The sequence below is a fragment of the Protopterus annectens genome, chromosome 6.part0 (genome assembly GCF_019279795.1).
Source record: "Protopterus annectens isolate FY-2018-M chromosome 6.part0, PAN1.0, whole genome shotgun sequence".
Lineage (NCBI taxonomy): Eukaryota > Metazoa > Chordata > Ceratodontiformes > Protopteridae > Protopterus > Protopterus annectens.
The window spans coordinates 1,874,308,143-1,874,326,821 of record NC_056737.1 but is presented as its reverse complement, the minus strand read 5'-3'; positions in this window follow the sequence as shown (position 1 = coordinate 1,874,326,821).

The following is an 18,679-nucleotide window of genomic DNA, read 5'->3' as shown; positions in this document are numbered from 1 at the left end:
TTTAGTCTTACACGGAAGATTTGTGAATCCGGGGGTTTATAAATATCAAAAAATAAAAAAGAGAAACAGCACTGAGGCAAAACTGTTGTTAAGCTCTCTAAGCACGCTCATTCTGCAATGTTAATCTGCAATGTTGTCAGCTCTTCATCAGAACTAATACTTAAGTGTTGTTAAGACCCTTCATTCTGTAATGTTGTTAGAACTTCATCAGAACTAATACTACCATTACCACTTAGTATTAGTTCTGATGAAGCTCTGACAATGTTACAGAATTAAAGTGCTTAAGAACTGTTAAGTATTAGTTCTAATGAAGTTCTGGCAACGTTACAGAATGAGAGTGCTTAGCAACTGTTTCACCTCAGTGTCATTTCTCTTTTTTATTTTTTGATATTTATGAAGTCATTTTCAATTATACTTCAATTTTATATATAATATATATATATATATATATATATATATATATATATATATATATATATATATATATATATATATATATATATATATATATATATATATATATATATATATATATATATGTGTGTGTGTGTATATATATATATATATATATATATATATATATATATATGTGGGATCACTATGAAATACCGAAATTCCAAAATCCCGAGACTCTAAATCCCCATATATATAATATCCAAAAAAATTTCTAAATAAGTCTGAATTGACACTCAGTCATCCACACAATAGTAAAATAAACAACAACGTTATAAAAACTAGTGTGTTCACCAAGCTGTAAAGCATAAAACCAAACTTTAGTAAAACAAATAAAAAATATAAACACCATAAGTGCTACCAACCCTTCTTCAGATCTGTACATACTCATTTTTTTCAGAATATTAGGAGTATTTACATTGTCTGGTCACTATATAATTCTTACTATTACATTATGTCCAAAAGCTTAGGATTCAAAATTACATTGCTCAGTACAGAAGGAGCAGCTGGAATAAAACTGAGACCTTTATTTATTAAAATAATATTGCTGTGTAATCAAACTCATGCTGGATAAATTTATTACCAGAGTATGTACTTTTGGTGTCATTTGCTCTATCCAAACTACTCTTTCCATTGTACTGACAATCTCCACTTTTTCCTCCTTCTGCTCTGAGATCTCATTCTTTCTGTATTCCTTGTTACTGAAATTTTTAATGGAGGCACTGGAAAAAAAGACGGGAAAGCATTATTTTCTTCAGCTCTTGCTCATAAGTCTCCACTGCGCTGTTGTGTTGGTTCATTCCGTATATCAGCAGTGGGTGTTAATACTTCAGTCTCATTGGATGAAGAATGAGTGTTCTACACTTAGTTCAGTTAGAGGTATCTCTTTATATATTGTTTCTTTTTGATTGTTTTTCTTCTGTACAACAGATTTTTCTTTGGACCATGGCCATGTGAAAATCATGTGCCAGTTTTTTTAGACTTATTAAGTTCTTGTCTCAAATCATATGACTATATTTTCAGATAAACTAGATAAACTTCATCCAACCTCATGTAATATGCTCTTTCTGTATAGTTAAGCTTTATCTTTTATTGCAATCTCTCTATATTTAATATAAGTTCTTTTTCTATGGATTCAAAATAATAAAAGTCGTATGCAATTAAAACTTAGCATAATGTTAACAGCTTACCATTTCCTCAACAACTCAGGGTGCGTATCCCCATATGTACACATTAATAAAACTCTTAGAACTTCTGTAATGAAAGCAAGCCTCTAAATGGAGGCATTGCCATTGTTGTCTCTTTTATTTATAATACAGATTCTCAAGTCTCTCACCTTAGATAATAAGGTTTCCATGGTGGGAAGCTAATTTTCTCCTGGAATCTCCATCTCTGTAAGATTCAAAAGGAGCAATGGGTTGCAAGTTATTTTCAAGAGAATCAGGGAAGAAAAAAAAAAGCCCTACGAGAATTAAAGGAAAATTAATATTTAGTAATAAGACCAGCTGATAAAGGGGGAGGAATTGTAGTAATGGATCAACTCGATTATTATGCGAAGATGACTCAGCTGTTGATGGATGAAGAAACCTTTATTAATATCAACAGACTACAAGTCAACATGATGATTAATAATATCAGTACTGAACTATTCAACTATTTCATCATAGAACATCCTATCATTCCAAGTATTTGTGGTCTTAAATTACACATATATCGAGAAACCCCCCTGATGCATCCCATCATATCAGGGAATGGATGGGCAACTGAGCTGTTGTCAATTTAAATAGAACAGCAACTCAAGTACATTGTACAACAAGGACAATCATTAAAGATACTGGATACTTTGTGAATACATTATCTAAATTTTATGAGCCGGCTGGAAAAGGCTGATTACCTTTTAATGATTATACTAGACATCCATAGTCATCCCTAACAAATATGGAGTGATGGCAATTAAACAATTTCTTTGGAAGTAAATAGTGACTTTGATCATAATAAGACTGAGCTTATATGTTCTCTTTTAGGACTTGTCCTAGAGAATAATGTTTCACATTTGACAAGAGTATATACTGACAAAGATGGGGTATTGCAATGGGCACACACTGTGCTAGCAGTTATATCAACCTAGTAGTGGCTGACTGGGAAGCATCTTCTGTGCATAATGAATGCAACCCCTATTTATCAGCCCTTAAGTTCTACAAATGATTTGTGGAAGATGTATGTTTGTTATGGGGGGATACACCTGAACGTCTGAAAAGTTGGGTTCAATATTTACAAACAACCACTGATTTCTTGAAATTTACTCTTATTATTCTTATTCAACCATTGAGTTTTTAGACATTAGCCTCTCCATGGAAGGGCAATATCAGCACATGACTTTACAGAAAAGAATGTAGAAAGAACAATCTTTTGTGTAAGAGCAGTTTGCACCCCAACATGTTTTTTCTAATGTCAAAAAGAATCAAATATAGAGAACTTCTAGACTGCATACAGAGGACAAAGAGTATTTTGCAGCCGTAACCAAGTTGGGAACTGAACTTAAAAATAGGGGGTAAAAACAAAGAAAAATAGGTTCATATGTGTGTACTAGGCTAATGGGCCTGTAGCCTTTACAACCCTAGGCCATAGACATGCCCTGGCATTGTGCCGCCTGATGTTAGTTCTCAGTGCCTCTATCAAGCAGAGCCACTGGAGTGATCCCCGGGGTGAACTTTCTATTTCCCATCCACTCAGCAAGATTTCTTTTGAAGAGGGCCAGTGATGTGCTCTGCTTGAGATGTATGGGAAGTCTATTCCAGAGCATGGGCAGTCTCTGGGTTATGAACCTGTCCCTCCAGCATGTTCTGTTGATTGTGGTAATGAGGTTGAGGGCTCTGGAGCATGTGGTGTGGAGAGACTGGGATTTCTTTAGATGTAGCATTTCTAACATAGCTGGGTCAGACATGGCTTTGTAAGTCAAGCAGAGATCGCCTCTTAGTAGATGATATGAGACAGAGAATAGCTGGAGTGTTTTGAGTCTGTCCACGTAGGACATGTGTTTAGGGCTTAGGATCCTCTTTGAGGTACTTTTGTGGCCTTTCCAGCTGTTGCATGTGTCTAGTAAGGTACATGCCAAATGGGGCATTATACTTGATGATTAGCCTAATATGTGAAGAGTAGAGGGATATGATGACTTCTTTCTTCTTGCATACAAAACCCTTGGAAATGAGATGTGCCACATAAAAGGACATTCTGACCACAGTGGCAATGTTGTAGTAGAAGGAAAGGTTGCTATCAACCTGTGTCCCCAGATCTCTTATAACACCATCAATGTTCAGTGGGCTTCCATCAATGTGGTAATTAGTGGGAACTGAGTTTTTCCCAAAGGGGATGATGACACATTTTTTGGCATTAAACTTAAGGCCATGGTTTCAACACTAGTCATTGATCTCAGTAAGGCCTTTCTGTAGGATGTCTACATCACTTGGGGAGTTAATAATAGTTCCCAGCTTGCAGTCATTTATGAACTTGGTCACCCAGAGTCCCTCCATGTTGGTCTGGACTTCTGAGAAGCAGATGCCAAACAGAAGAGGACCCAGGACCAATCCTTGTGGGACTCTACTCATGACTGGATGGCAGTCTGACTTGGAGTCAACTACTTTCACACTGTGTGTTCTATCTGTGAGCCAGTTTGCAGCCCACCTAATGATATAGGGGTTGATGCCTAGATGGGTTAGTTTATCAATAATTCCTGAGTGGGGAATGGTAGCAAAGGCCTTGGCCAGATCGAGGTAGGCTGTATGGATTGCCTTGCCCACATCCACATCTCTGGTGGCTGACTCAAAGAAGTCAACCAGGTTGAGCAGACATGATCTACCTTTCACAAAACCAAATTGAGTGAGATCTAGAGTTAGGAGAGTCCCTATATCCTTGTTAATTAGGTCCATAATGATATGCTCTATAGCCTTATATATCAGACTTGTCAGGCTAATGGGGCAATAATTCCCAGGGTCATTAATTGCTCCCCCTATATGGAGAGGGATGACTGTAGCAGTGCACTATTCGGTAGGGACAAAGCCTGAGGTGAGGCTGTGACTGAACAGGCACACAGATGTGGTGCCAGTTCACTTTGTAGTTCATGTAAAACTCATCCAGGGATATTGTCATGTCCTATGGAAGCTGTGTTCTTGGCCTTGGACAATGCAGCTTTAACCTGTGCTGCAGTAATGCTGGGTGCCTGGCATTCTGCCGGTATTGTGATTGGTCCTTTAGGGGGAGAAAGAGGGGTAAAGTTGGCACTGAATCTGTCAGCCCGTATGTTAGCAATATCTGTTGGCTCAGCACAGGAGGTACCATTGTGCAGTAACTCAGAGCAAACCTGGATATTGCAATGGAGATTTTTGATATAACTATAGAAGGCTTTGTGGTTGTTTTTAGTATCTGCAACAATTCTGCCTTCATAGCTGCCTTTAGAGGTTTTGATGTGGGATCTCAACTTTTTGTTGCGGCTAATAAAGGAGTTTTTCCAGTCTTGGGATTTCACCTTTTTCTGCAATAGCTTCTTCCTTCTATTGTAGATTTTATTAATGGCAGGGGACCACCAGATTGGCTTCCTTTTTTTTTTTTGTAGGAGAGCATCTGGGTTCTGTTGGGTATGGCTAGTTCCATGCATTTATGTACGTGTTCATACAGTGCACTGGTGTATAAATCGGCAGTCATGCATCTATTTTCCATTGACATGGGTGCCATTAAGTTAGCCATCTCTGTTTTTAGAAGCCCAAAGTCAGCTTTGGAGAAGTTTTTCATGGTGGTTACCTTTGCAGGGGGTGTGGGTGAGATGTGGATTTCCATGGTGATTAGTTTGTGGTAGGATCTAACCAGGAAGGAATCGACTATTGGTGTAGTGCAATGGTTGCCCATGTTAGTAATAACCAGGTCAAAGATATTGCTTCATAGGTTCATAGGTTCATACTAAGCTAACTGACCTTGCGAGCCATTTTTAAGTCTAGCCAATTATCCCTTGTGAGACTCAAACCCTGCACCTTGTGTTTGTAAAGCAAACACCTTAACCATTAGGCCACCCTCCCAACCAGTGGGGGTAAGTATGAGCTGGTCCAAGGCATTGGAATTGATGAATTCCAGGAAGCATTGGGCCAGTGTAGATAAATGTTGGCAATTAATGAGGTAAGAAGCACAAAGGCAAAACTATTTTTCACTAAACAAAGGCTTGGATCATCAGAACTGAGGATTTTCTCTTCTATTTCATATGAAGCCTCCAACTCTGTTCATTTCTCCAGGGAGAAGAATAGACTTGTTCTGACTTATGCTAGTGATATCAAATACATATGCAATATCGTAAAGGATAATTGGAAATTCTGAAGCTTGATCCTACTCTAAAACATATCACTGGTGAAGTGCCTTCATTTGGTTTTAAGAGGAATAGGAACCTTAAAGCAGCTTTTATGTTATTCCATCATACAACTGATAATATAAGATCTAACAGGATAGGCACACATCCATGTATATTATGTTCATCCTGCAGGTATATTTTTGACAAGAATGGGTTTATACATGTTATTTATAGTTCAAAATACAGCTGCTGGGCTTATGCATACTGTAAAATCAGACATATTATTTACATTGCTAGACGTGATTCATGTGAGTGTTTTTATTTAGAAAAAACTGACAGATAACTTAAAAAACATATCTCCAAACATGTCAGTGATATCAGGATAAAAGATATGAAGAGCCCTTTAGGTAAACATATTGTGAAGATCCCTAGACATCAGTTCTATTTTATGGTGTTGGAGGTGTTATGAGGAAGTGCTCATAGGGGTGATATTGTAATGAGAACAGAACAAACTGAGATGAAACAGATAGTCGAGTTGCAGGCTTATAAGTTTCCCGAACTTAATGCTAATCTATCACTTAAGCCCGCCTTAAAGAGGCATAGGCTACATAGATGAATCTGATTAGCTACTGAGAAGGAGTGTTTGAAAGGAGGTCAATGATTTGTTATTTCCATACTATATATACCAAGATTTTGATTTAAATGACAGATCTGAAGAAGGGTTGGTTGCAACTCGAAAGTGTTTATCATGTTTATGTCTGTTTTATTTGTCTTATTAAAGTTTGGTTTTATGCTCCACAGCTTGGTGAACGTACTAGTTTTAATTATGATTTATATATATCTATATATATATATATATATATCTATATATATATATATATATATATCTATATATATATATATATATATATATATACATATATATATATATATATATATATATATATATATATATATATATATATATATATATATATATATACATACATACATACATATATTTAAATATATGTATGTATATATGGGTATGGGTCCCTATCAGTTGACTGAGTTTTCAGAAGCTTGAACATCATATGGGAGAGGCCATATGATCGAGTTTTCAAAAACTAAAAGCTTTTGAATGGAGAACGCAGTACAGTGAGGACAGGGAAATGTCCCTTTTTCTAACTGTAGTGCAACCTCTGAGTTGGTATATATAATTTGCAGGGGGTGTGGGGGGTGCAGGGGGTCTTGCCCCCTGCAAAAACATAAAAAAAGGTAGATTTTTGTGTTTCTTTTTTTTTGATGTTTGAGTTTTCAGCAACTCCATCATATGGTCTCGTCAATATTTTTTTTGAGTTTCCAAAAAGTTGATCATTTGACATAGACTCATATACATATGTATATATGGGTCTACTGTATAAGTTCGAAAATACACTTCTTCGAACTCACACAGTAGACGCTGGGTTACGCGAAAGTGCACTTAATCGAAAGTGCACTTTCGCGAAACCCGCTTCAGCGAACGGGCTACGTACTGCTGTTTAGTGTAGTCGTCATGGACCTTAGGGTTAGGGCACAGGTCATTGTAAGGGGATAGCTAGTAGGGCTATCCCCTTACCATGACTCGTGCCCTAACCCTAAGGTCCGTGACTACTGCACCACAGCGGAGGAAAGCCAGTCCTCCAGTGTGGTGCAGTAGTCACAGACCTTAGGTTTAGAGCATGGGTCATGGTAAGGGGATAGCTAGTAGGGCTATCCCCTTACCATGACCCGTGCCCTAACCCTAAGGTCCATGACTACTGCACCACAGTGGAGGACATAGCACATTTTCCTACTGTCCTCCACTGTGGTGCGATCCGTTCATAGAAACTGAGTTCGCGAAAGTGCACTTTCGAATAAGTGCACTTTTGCGTAACTGAGCGATCTACTGCTCTTTTTTGAATATGTGGTATTCGATGAAAAGCAGTAGACCTGTATATATATATATATATATATATATAGAGAGAGAGAGAGAGAGAGAGAGAGAGAGATAAATATATATATATATATATATATATATATATATATATATATCTCCCTTCTCAGCATTAGTGCATTATGTCCAATGCTCTCAGTTCATGAGATTCAAATTTGAGGATCTATAACTCAGCAATCTCCATGCCTCCGTAGAGAGAGTTCAACATCATAAAGTTGGGCACTCAAAATATTTATTTATGTATTTATTTATTTATTTATTTATTTATTACATTTGTTAACCAAGTAATGTCTGACTTCGCCAGAAGCCAGTTTTCAGCGGAGGCCTGGGAAGAAAGCTCCAAAAAACCCCCAAAAAACTAACAATTTATTTATTTTACATTTGTTTACCAGGAAAGTCCCACTGGGCATGGGTCCAATTTTCAGCAGAGTTCCGGGGAGAAAAGTTCCACAAAGATTAGTACAACAGATACAGTAAATAAAATACAGTATAGAGTCAAAAGTTAATAAAATACAGTTCCAAGGCCAAGAAAGGAGCAAAAAGTAAATATACTATAAGGAACACAGTGTGTTCAATAAACAATACAGTTGAAAGGACATTTTGTTCAGTCATTTGGTTATATTCATCAGTGGCTAATACAGTAAACACACATTGATTAAGAGTATATAAATGAGTTGTTGCAAGCTTTCACAGAAGGTTAAAGTATGATATGATCTAATTAAATGAAGCTACCCAAGGTCAGAACAATTACATAACCAAGAACTATGTAAATGGGACTGGAGGAGTTTTTTGAAATTATTTTTGTTTTCAGTGGTCCTAATATCTATGGGGTTGGTATTCCATGCTTTTGCAACAGAAATGGAAAACAAGGAGTCCCCAGAGATATTGTTGCTTTTGCCTATGTAAACCAGTGATTTATTGGTGGATCTTAATAGGCATTTGTAAGATTAGATATTAAGTAGACCTTGGAGAGCAGGAACTCTTTCGGGATAATATAAAATCTGGTGGGCTATTGTAAGCCTATTATATGTGAACAGGTTGGGTAATTCTAGCTGGGATAGTTGCTTGATTGCTATGCAGTGATGTGTTCTGAAGGGTGAGTCAGTAGCAAACCTAATGATTTTATTGTAGCAGCTGTTTAGTTTGTTAAAGTCTGCTTTGTTTAGGTTGATGAGTATGGGCAAGGCATAGAGGAGTGTAGGTGGGTTCTTGTGATGGTGGCTTTACTGTCATTGGTGAAGTACTTTTTGCATCTATATAGGGTTCCGAGATTTTATGAACTTTCTTTGTTGTCTGTGCAATGTGCATATCGAATTTCATGTTGTGATCTATGATAACCCTAGAAGTTTGTTGTGTTGGACAGGTGTGATAGCAGTGTAATTCACTGAGAATATTGTGAATGGTGGTATGGGGTCTAAGGCTCTAGTGGGATAGAATATCATCAGCTGTGTTTTACTGGGGCTAAGTATTAGTTGAGAGTTGGCTTACCAGGTTTCAACAGTGGTAAAGGACTTTGGTATCAATTCCGGGAGTTGAGGGAGTAATGGGGCAGAGGAGATTAGAGTAGAATCATTGGCGTACTGGACTAGAGTGGCATGCCAGGTAGCTTTATGGAGTTGGTTGGTGAATAAGTTGAAAACAAGAGGTCCAAGAATGGCTCCTTGGGCGACCCTAGGGTGACAGGTAGGAGGGAAGATAAGGAATTTTGCCATTTTCCTGCTTGTTGGCAGTTGGTTAGATAGTCTTGAAACCACACTAGTGTGGAATGTCTCACATTAAGATCGGAGAAAGCTGAAAGGAGTTTGGGATGGGAGAGAGTACTGAAAGCCTTGGAGAGATCTAGGAATACAGTGGATACTAGGTTGTCATTGTTTTGATGTTGGTTTAATATCAATAATAATTATAAGTAGAACAAATACAGAAATACAAAATACAAGTTCGTATAACAGTGTTTACATATATATATATATATATATATATATATATCTATATATATATTTATATATACATATATATATATATATAACATACATATATATATATATATATATATATATATATATATATATATATATATATATATATATATATATATATATATATATATATATAACATACATATATATATATATATATATATATATATATATATATATATATATATATATATAGTAAAGCATTAACAGAGACACCAACACCGATGCAGTTGCATGTACATTTATGAGCAATGTTTCATAAATATCATCATGAGATGCAAGGCATTCAATTGTGTGATGGTGGAATGATCGAAAAATAAAAATATTGACTATTGCATATGCTGTAAAATGTTGCGGCACATACTTATCCATCAGTATATTGAAAGTCGTACTCAAGTTACATTGAACAACTAATAAAGAAATAGCCTGTAACATCAAAAAGAGACACATACAAGTCTGACATATACCTTTACAATGGAATAATATATTTAGATAGTGTGTAGTAAGAAAGGCAGAATGCCATATGTGAGTTGTACTAAGTTAACTTAAAAAATATATGTCTTACTAAGGATACTAGAGTTCTAGTAGCAATATCTATCTGAAATCTTAGTCCACTTGCTATTGGATTGACAGGATTACTGCAGAAGGTATATATAATAGTAGTACACAGAAAAATGCAACAAAGTACATTGTACTGCTAATGTTAATGGAAATGTAGCCATGAAAAGTATATAGCAGATAGTTGTAAGCCATACATGAGTAGAAGTTGCATGGAAGATCTGTCAGGTATATTTCACTAGTTAGACACATCACTGTCAAAACACTGAGGACCTACTAGTATTAAGTATGTCCATTTCTATGTAAAGCATGACATCATAATTTTAGAAGTACTGCTAGATGGGAATCATATATTATGATTAGCCGTTGGAATGTAACTCACTGAACAGAAGAAGAGGATGAAATGTTCTTCATCTGATGCTAAATTGTAATATTTAAACAAAGTAAAACATTTACCTTTGTGGTAACACAATGTAAATAGTATGCATCTGTTGCAATGTGGATACACACCAACATAATAACTCTTTAAAAAAGCTGTGAACATGTCAGACATGGCCATACTGTAGATATCTACAGAAGAAAGCAAATCATTCAGGCCTATTTATCCACTTGGTGTACTTGGAACATGTTATGCATGAGTAAAATCACAGAAATGCAGAAGTATGTTGCTTATAGATGGATATCTATATTACACAGAGAGAGAGAACACTTTGAAGCATTACTGGTACTGTAAAAATAAGTTCAGTACACACTGTAAAGATAGAGCCATTGCAGCTGTAACTACAGTGGGTGATAATTGCTTACATCCATTGCACACTCACATCTGCCTGATCATGGACAAGCTGAGAAACAGAATGTAACATTCATGTTGAAGGAAAGGGTGACACATTCTAGAGACTTCTCCTGTGAAGTGCCAAGTGCTTGCCTATAGGATATCTCTAATGAAGTTGTTTTACTTATGTCTACTCATCAGGCAATGCCAAATACCATATGGAGAGGACATAGACATCATAGCAGAGCACTTCTCCTTGATTAACCAAATGAAACAGCAGATATAAATATCAATGACTGGCAACTACATTGTGAAGAATTTATACACAGAAAAGTGTCAGATGAGAGAAGTCATTCACATTCTGGTGTTAAGTACGTACAAGAATATTAGTGATCTTGCCAGTTGTGACCTGTGGACTATTGACGGTACATATATTATTAATGCTTCAATAATGAGACAGCTATACTATGTCTACGGATGCATTGAAATAACTGGACAATATAGGAGTTTTCCATTTATTATGTGTCTCATGATCGCTATGTCTTTGAAATTATACAGGGTGATGTGGAATGGAATCCTGGACATATTCGCTCAATGTAAAATCTCTTGCCAAACCTGTGCACATCATCTGACTTTGAAACAGGTGCTATCAAACATTTAATGCATAATTTCTCAGACAGCATGTTAACAAATTGTTTCTTTCATTTTTCATGAAACATCTGGAGGAAAGTACAAAGTTTAGTTTTGGCATTAACATATCATCATGACATGACCTTCAGAAAATTTGTGAAGCAAATGTTCAAACTAGAATTTCTTCCTGACCCAGACATACTGGATGTATTTGCTCATCTCTGCAGGAATGCTCCCACAGTATCCCATGACCTATTATATTACTTTGCTCAGTATTATGTTCTTAGGGAAAAATAATTAAATTTGCTACATGTTTCTCTCCTGCACCGTGCCTTCCTCCTGTATTCCCTTCAACATTCTGATCAATATATGAAGTTAACAGTTGTGGCTTACCTAGAACACAGAATCTTGTAGAAGGATGACACAAAAGGTAAAAGTGTCTGCTATCGACAGAACATCAGCTTATCTGATGTTATGACTTGTTACATTTGTGATACATTAGTGTATCATTTGTGAGCAGTCATGAATAGACTAGATTCAGGCCAAACTATCCTCTGGCGATTCATGTACCCCTCAATGCAGAACTACATTTGAGAAAGAATGTCAGCTGAAACACATTGTTGATAATAAGTAGGACCACAGTCTTCTGGAATTTCTCAAGACATTCTCATTACAGATGAAAAATTGATGTTTGCATATTATGATCGACTGTACATGTGACACAAATAATGCATCGATATTAAGTTTCAGGTATGTGTTCACTGATACGTTACTGTCATTATACCTGAATATAATTTGTCTATGAGTGATTTTGACATCACTGTGTAATAAAAGCATTGCCTGTATTTTTGCGACATTTTATAGAAACTGGCAAATTCAAAGATGTCTTACAGTAAGCCCAGGATGTTGGACACAGTACTGCATTGAAAGTATTTTGTACATACACATTCATTTTGCATGTAACTAGAAAATGTACTATACTCTACGTATTTTATTTATGCATATATATCTGCATACATTTATATATGAGTAATAGTGAGCATGCTATAACTGACATTTCTTTTACCATATACTAGGTGTGATGTTATGAATCAACCTACTGCTGGTCTATGGAATGTGGGAGGAAAGCAGAGTACCCGTAGGAACCCCTGTTTTTGTGTGGGTTTACTCTGGGTACTCTGGCTTCCTCCCACATTCAAAAGACATTCAGTAGGTGGATTGGACACTCTAAATTGGCCATGGGGGTGTGTGTGGTGTGGAAGAATTACTGTAGCAGGGCTAGCCACCCAATGATGTATACCTTGGCTCTAGATGATTGTCACTGTTGAACTGATACCCAATCCCATGTCCAAAATGGGAAAAAGGGGTTGTGGATGGATGGATGGATTGATGGAATGATTGGATGGATGCATGGATGGATGGATGGATGTGTGATATTATATTGCCTTAACACACTCAGTGTTTCCAGGGTGGTCTATGCATTTGTCAGCTGTTGATTCTGATCACATAGGACTATAGCTATAACTTAGTAGAATGTTATATGTAACTGTCTGTCTGACGAAAGTTACTGCTTTTGACATGATGAAATCTCTGAATGTCAATACATCATGGTATCACTCGCGCCCAGTCATTATATTCATGCAGGTCGATATGCATTGCAGAGTGTAATGTACACCTACATTTGTTGGAAGTGAGATGCATCTGCTTTTAAGTCCAGCAGCACCATATCCTGTGAAGCTAGTATGGAGATTCAGTGTACAGTTTTGGTTGACTGTTGGCTGCAAATGGGACTAATTTTATAACTGTTGAAACTTGACACTCATCTATTATGGAGGTAAATGACAACATATTGTCTAGTACTGCAGTATGAGTACATCATAGTGAATTGCTATGCTGCATATATCTAATCTGACCAGTATCTCATTTTGCATTTGCTAAGTCTGAGCTGTCACTGGTGCAGTAACTAATGGATCAGTATGTGACATGACATTTTTCGACATATGCAATGTTCGATATTTTATTTTTTTGATCTTTTCAATTTTAGCAATATTGGATACCTTTATTCTTATGGAGATGTTTTGGTTGTTTGACGTTATGATGTTGAACCCTCCACACACACACACACACACACACACACACACACACACACACACACACACACACATACACACATATCTATCTACCTATATATATATATATATATATATATATATATATATATATATATATATATTTATAGATAGATAGATAGATAGATATGTGTGTACACATACACGCATATCTTTACAGAAATGTACTGTTGACCAAATTTTTTGTCCAAAGATTTTAAATTAATTGTATAACACGCAAATGTGTATTCTCATTCTCACAATTTACATATTTACATATACCCATATATGTAAACCTTGGTTCTAGATGATTGTCACTGTTGAAGTGACACCCTAACCCCATGTCCAGAAATGGGAAAAGGGGTTGAGGATGGATGGATGGATATATGTACTTTGAATAACTTCTTCTTTTTCTTGTGGCTGTTCCCGTTAGGGGTCACCACAGTGGATCATCTGTTTCCATTTCTTCCTGTCCTTTGTATCTTCCTCTGTCACACCAACCACCTGCATGTCCTCTCTCACCACATCCATAAACCTTATCTTAGGCCTTCCTCTTTTCCTTTTACCTGGCAGCTCCATATTTAGCATCCTTTTCCCAATATACCCAGCATCCCTCCTCAGCACATGTCCAAACCAATGCAATCTCGCCTCTCTGGCTTTGATCCAAACCGTGGCTTACGCCACCCAAGAAAGTTATTTTCCTGTGCTACTGTTGAGCAGAGACACAGAAGTGATCCCAGGGGTGTATTTCCTATTTCCCATCCACTCATCAAGATTTTTCTTAAACAGTACCAATGAAGAACTTTGGTTGACATAGATGGGTAGCCTGTTCCAGAGTATGGGAAGTCTCTGGGACAGGAATCTATCCCTCCAGCTTGTCCTGTTTATTGTGGTGACAAGATTTAGGTCCCTAGGGTGTGTAGCTCGTAGGGATTGGGATGTCTTTAGGTGTAGCATGTCCAACAGCTCTGGGTTTGACATAGCTTTATATGTTAGGCAGAGATCACCTCGGAGTAGGCGATATGCTATGGAGTAAAGCTGGAGTTTTTTGAGATGGTCAGTGAAGGGTTGTCAATATTATGTAATCGACATTTAGAATGTCTATGTTTTGGTAATTTGAAAGAGAGAAAGAGAGAGAGAGAGAGATGTTTATGATTACTTAAAATGAATAAGTGATCACTCAAAATAATGTATGAAAAAGTATCAATGTTTTTTGATCAAATCTAGAAGCAAGGAAAAGGAACAGTATTTTTACACAGTGGGACAATCACTCCTACACCCCACTCCACATATCCTGCTAAGTATATTTGTATGTATAAATATATATATATATATATATATATATATATATATATATATATATATATACATACATACATACATATATATTTATATATATATATATATATAAACTCCAAGATCGCAGAACAGCAGGAAAAGGGCAAATTCCCAGATTCTGCTGTACTGTGATTCTACATGACAGCTGCTGGCAGGATGGATAAACAGGAAAAAAGAGCACTCACTCTTCTGAGCATTAACATTTAGTGATTAAACCCATACACACACGCGCGCACACACACACACACACACACACACACACACACACACACACACACACACACACACACACACACACACACACACACACACACACACACACACACACACACACACACACACACACACACACACACACACACGCCCCAATAATTCAAAGGGCTTCACTTCAGTGGCTGACCCTTTTGATTTGACAAGAGGAGTTCTGTTTTCATTCTGGCACTGATTTCTCTTAACAAGGACCTGTCTGCCAGTGACCAAAGATGTATAGTCATCTTGTTTAAACCTAGAGTTATGTGAATTGTTTTGTCATGCAGTAAGGTAATGGCTTGTAGTGTGGGCATTTGGTGTTTAGTTCTTCATGTAGGCTTGTTTTATTTTCAGCAGCATTTACTAGTTTTAATTACTTATCTTGCAATGTCTTAGCTTAAATTGTGATATTTAAATGGTCCATAGTCACCCCAATTACTTCTCATTGTCTCTGCTTCTGTACAGGTTTGTTCCTTATAGGTTGCAAGCTTTGGTTGAGTGAATCTTTAAGTGTATGCCTTAACTGTTGTTGGTTGGCCTCTAATTGTGGGAGGGCTACTGTGTAAATGTTTTTTCTTGTGGAAACGTTCATAATTACTGATTTGAGTCCTGATTTTGCTGATGGCATTTACTGGCTCTGCTTGTGTCTGGACATTACCAGAGGGCTGGGTAACACAGGATTATGTTTATTTTTGCTTTTGAGGTACTTAGTATTGCAGTTTACCAAAATATATCTCAACACCTCACCGCAATGCTAACTGTGCCTGTACTGATGTACAGTCAGATGTCTACCTTGGAGCTTTGTTACTGCGGACTGTTTTTTTGGCATTTATATATATATATATATATATATATATATATATATATATATATATATATATATAAATTAATTAATAAAAAAAATGATAAGGATGCTGCTGAGTTTAAATGTAGGGTTTGGGAATCCCAGTTTTGTTTTCAGAGTTGATGCTTATCATTTCATGTGATAAATAAATAAAGAAGCTTCCCTCATTTGTCTTTCATGCTCTCAAAATTCTTTTCTTTTTTTTTTAATTCCTGAAGGTGTAGTGCCTCTTTTCTTTGACTTCTAGGATCTACATTCTGGAACAGTGCAGCAGTTCACCCAGAGCCTTGGCTACTTCTTCCCTTATCTTTTCACTGTAGCATTTTTGTTTGGACTGCTTTGTTATTTTATTTCCATATATTGTATTGGCATAAGTACTGTATTAGAATATCTCTCTGGATATTTGAAGCAGGTAGTTCAATGTTAGGTTGTATTTTGTGGAACTCTTCACAGTTTTATTACATCTACTGGCATTAGTTATAGAATCAATGGCAGCCTTAATTATAGCTACTTAGGTCTTCTTTGCCAGTTTTGCCATGCTGGCTATTCAAACTGCTGGTTCCGTAAGATTTTATTGGTGGATCATGATTTTTTTTATTTCAATTTCGGGCGGCACAGTGGTGCAGTGGTTAACATTGTTACCTCATAGCAAGATGTTCTCCAGTTCGATTCTCGGCTGGGGTGCCTTTTGTGTGGAGTTTGCATGTTCTCCCTATGTTCGTGTGGGTTTCCTCCAGGTACTCCAGTTTCCTCCCACATCCCAAAGACATGCATCTGGAGCATTTCTCCTCGGGCCTCCACTGAAAACAGGCTCTGTGGAACCTAGTCAGACTTTCCCAGTCAACAAATGATAAATAAAATAAAAATAAATTCACATACTAATCAGAAGAGAAGTTGTAGCAGATGTCTGGGTTTGTTTTCCTGTTTTTCTTTCCTCTCACAAAAGTTATCTTGCCGTGATTACTGATTGCCCAAAGACTTATGTAGAAATGTGACATATAAAATCCTGTTGTATCTATGATTCACATACATAAATGGCAATCCTCAAGTCCAACTGTACTCCAGGTTAACCATTTCTATTGTAACAAGTTCAGCTAAGGCAATATTTCCATTTCTTTTTTTTTTTTTAAGTTTGTAGGGTCACTGATTTTTTTCATTTTAAAGAGTTTTACAAGCCTGAAGGACAAGTGGCAGCAGTTAACCCTTGAAGCCCAAGGTGTATTTTCAGATATAGAGACTATGCATAATAAAAACTTTAAAACCACTGCAAAGAGTAATGGAGAACTGAATACACAACAACCAAATGAACGTCTAAACTTTATTCACCAGCTTTCATTCAGTAAGACTTCAGAAGCATCTTACATACAAAACACAAAGATTTGCATATTATCATTCACCCAAAAAATCTTGACACCGATTATGCAATTAACAAAGTCAATTTGTCCAAAAACATTTTAAAGAAACATGTGAAAAATTATTTAAAAAAACTCATAAAATATTTTTTAACCTTTGACCTTTTTTATTTAAAAAACACTTAATATTGATCATGTCATTTTGTCCAGGGTATTTATCTGCTTTTAATCTAATTTGTCATTTGTCTTATTTCATTTCCACACTGTTTTTTAGAACTACCTCCCCTTACATCAAATGGGACTTGCTCTAAAACTGAAAATTAAAACGTCTTGCATTTATTACATACTTCTGAATATTTAAATAAGGCATTGGTTTCATCTTTCACTTTTATTGAGTACAAATACTCTTTTATTCTTTTTTTCTAAGGCTCTAGTTGTCATGTCTATGTAAAACGCTTGACACCCCGAGCACAAATATATATATATATATATATATATATATATATATATATATATATATATATATATATATATATGTGTGTGTGTGTGTGTGTGTGTGTGTGTGTGTGTGTGTGTGTGTGTGTGTGTGTATGTGTGTGTGTGTGTGTGTGTGTGTGTGTGTGTGTGTGTGTATAAACACTTTTAGACTTCAAGTAAACTTTCCTAGTAACATAATTATATGTTCTACATGTTCAATCAAAATATACGGCCCTTCATAAATAAACTGGCATACTCTCCATGTCCCACATTTGTACGTTCCTTTTTTCTAATACTAGGTGGTATTAAAACTTTAGTGTTGTCATTCTGTAATAGAGTTTTGAAGCTATTGGTTTTCTTATAAACAAACTGGATGACTATGGGCTGGATTCACAAAGGCTTGCACGGAGTCTAAGAGTAGAGTAAGACTCCATGCAGCCAACATGTCTGCCGAGCGATCCAGGAACAGCCGGCAGGGGTGTGCAAGAGATCTCCTAAAACGACTCTTGCACGGACAGGGTTAGTTTATGCAAATTACCTCATTTGCTGCTAAAAGCTATGCAAATGAGGTAAATTTGCGATCCAGGAAACACTAACCTGTCTGAGTAAGAGTAGTGTTATTTGCAGAAATGTACTCAG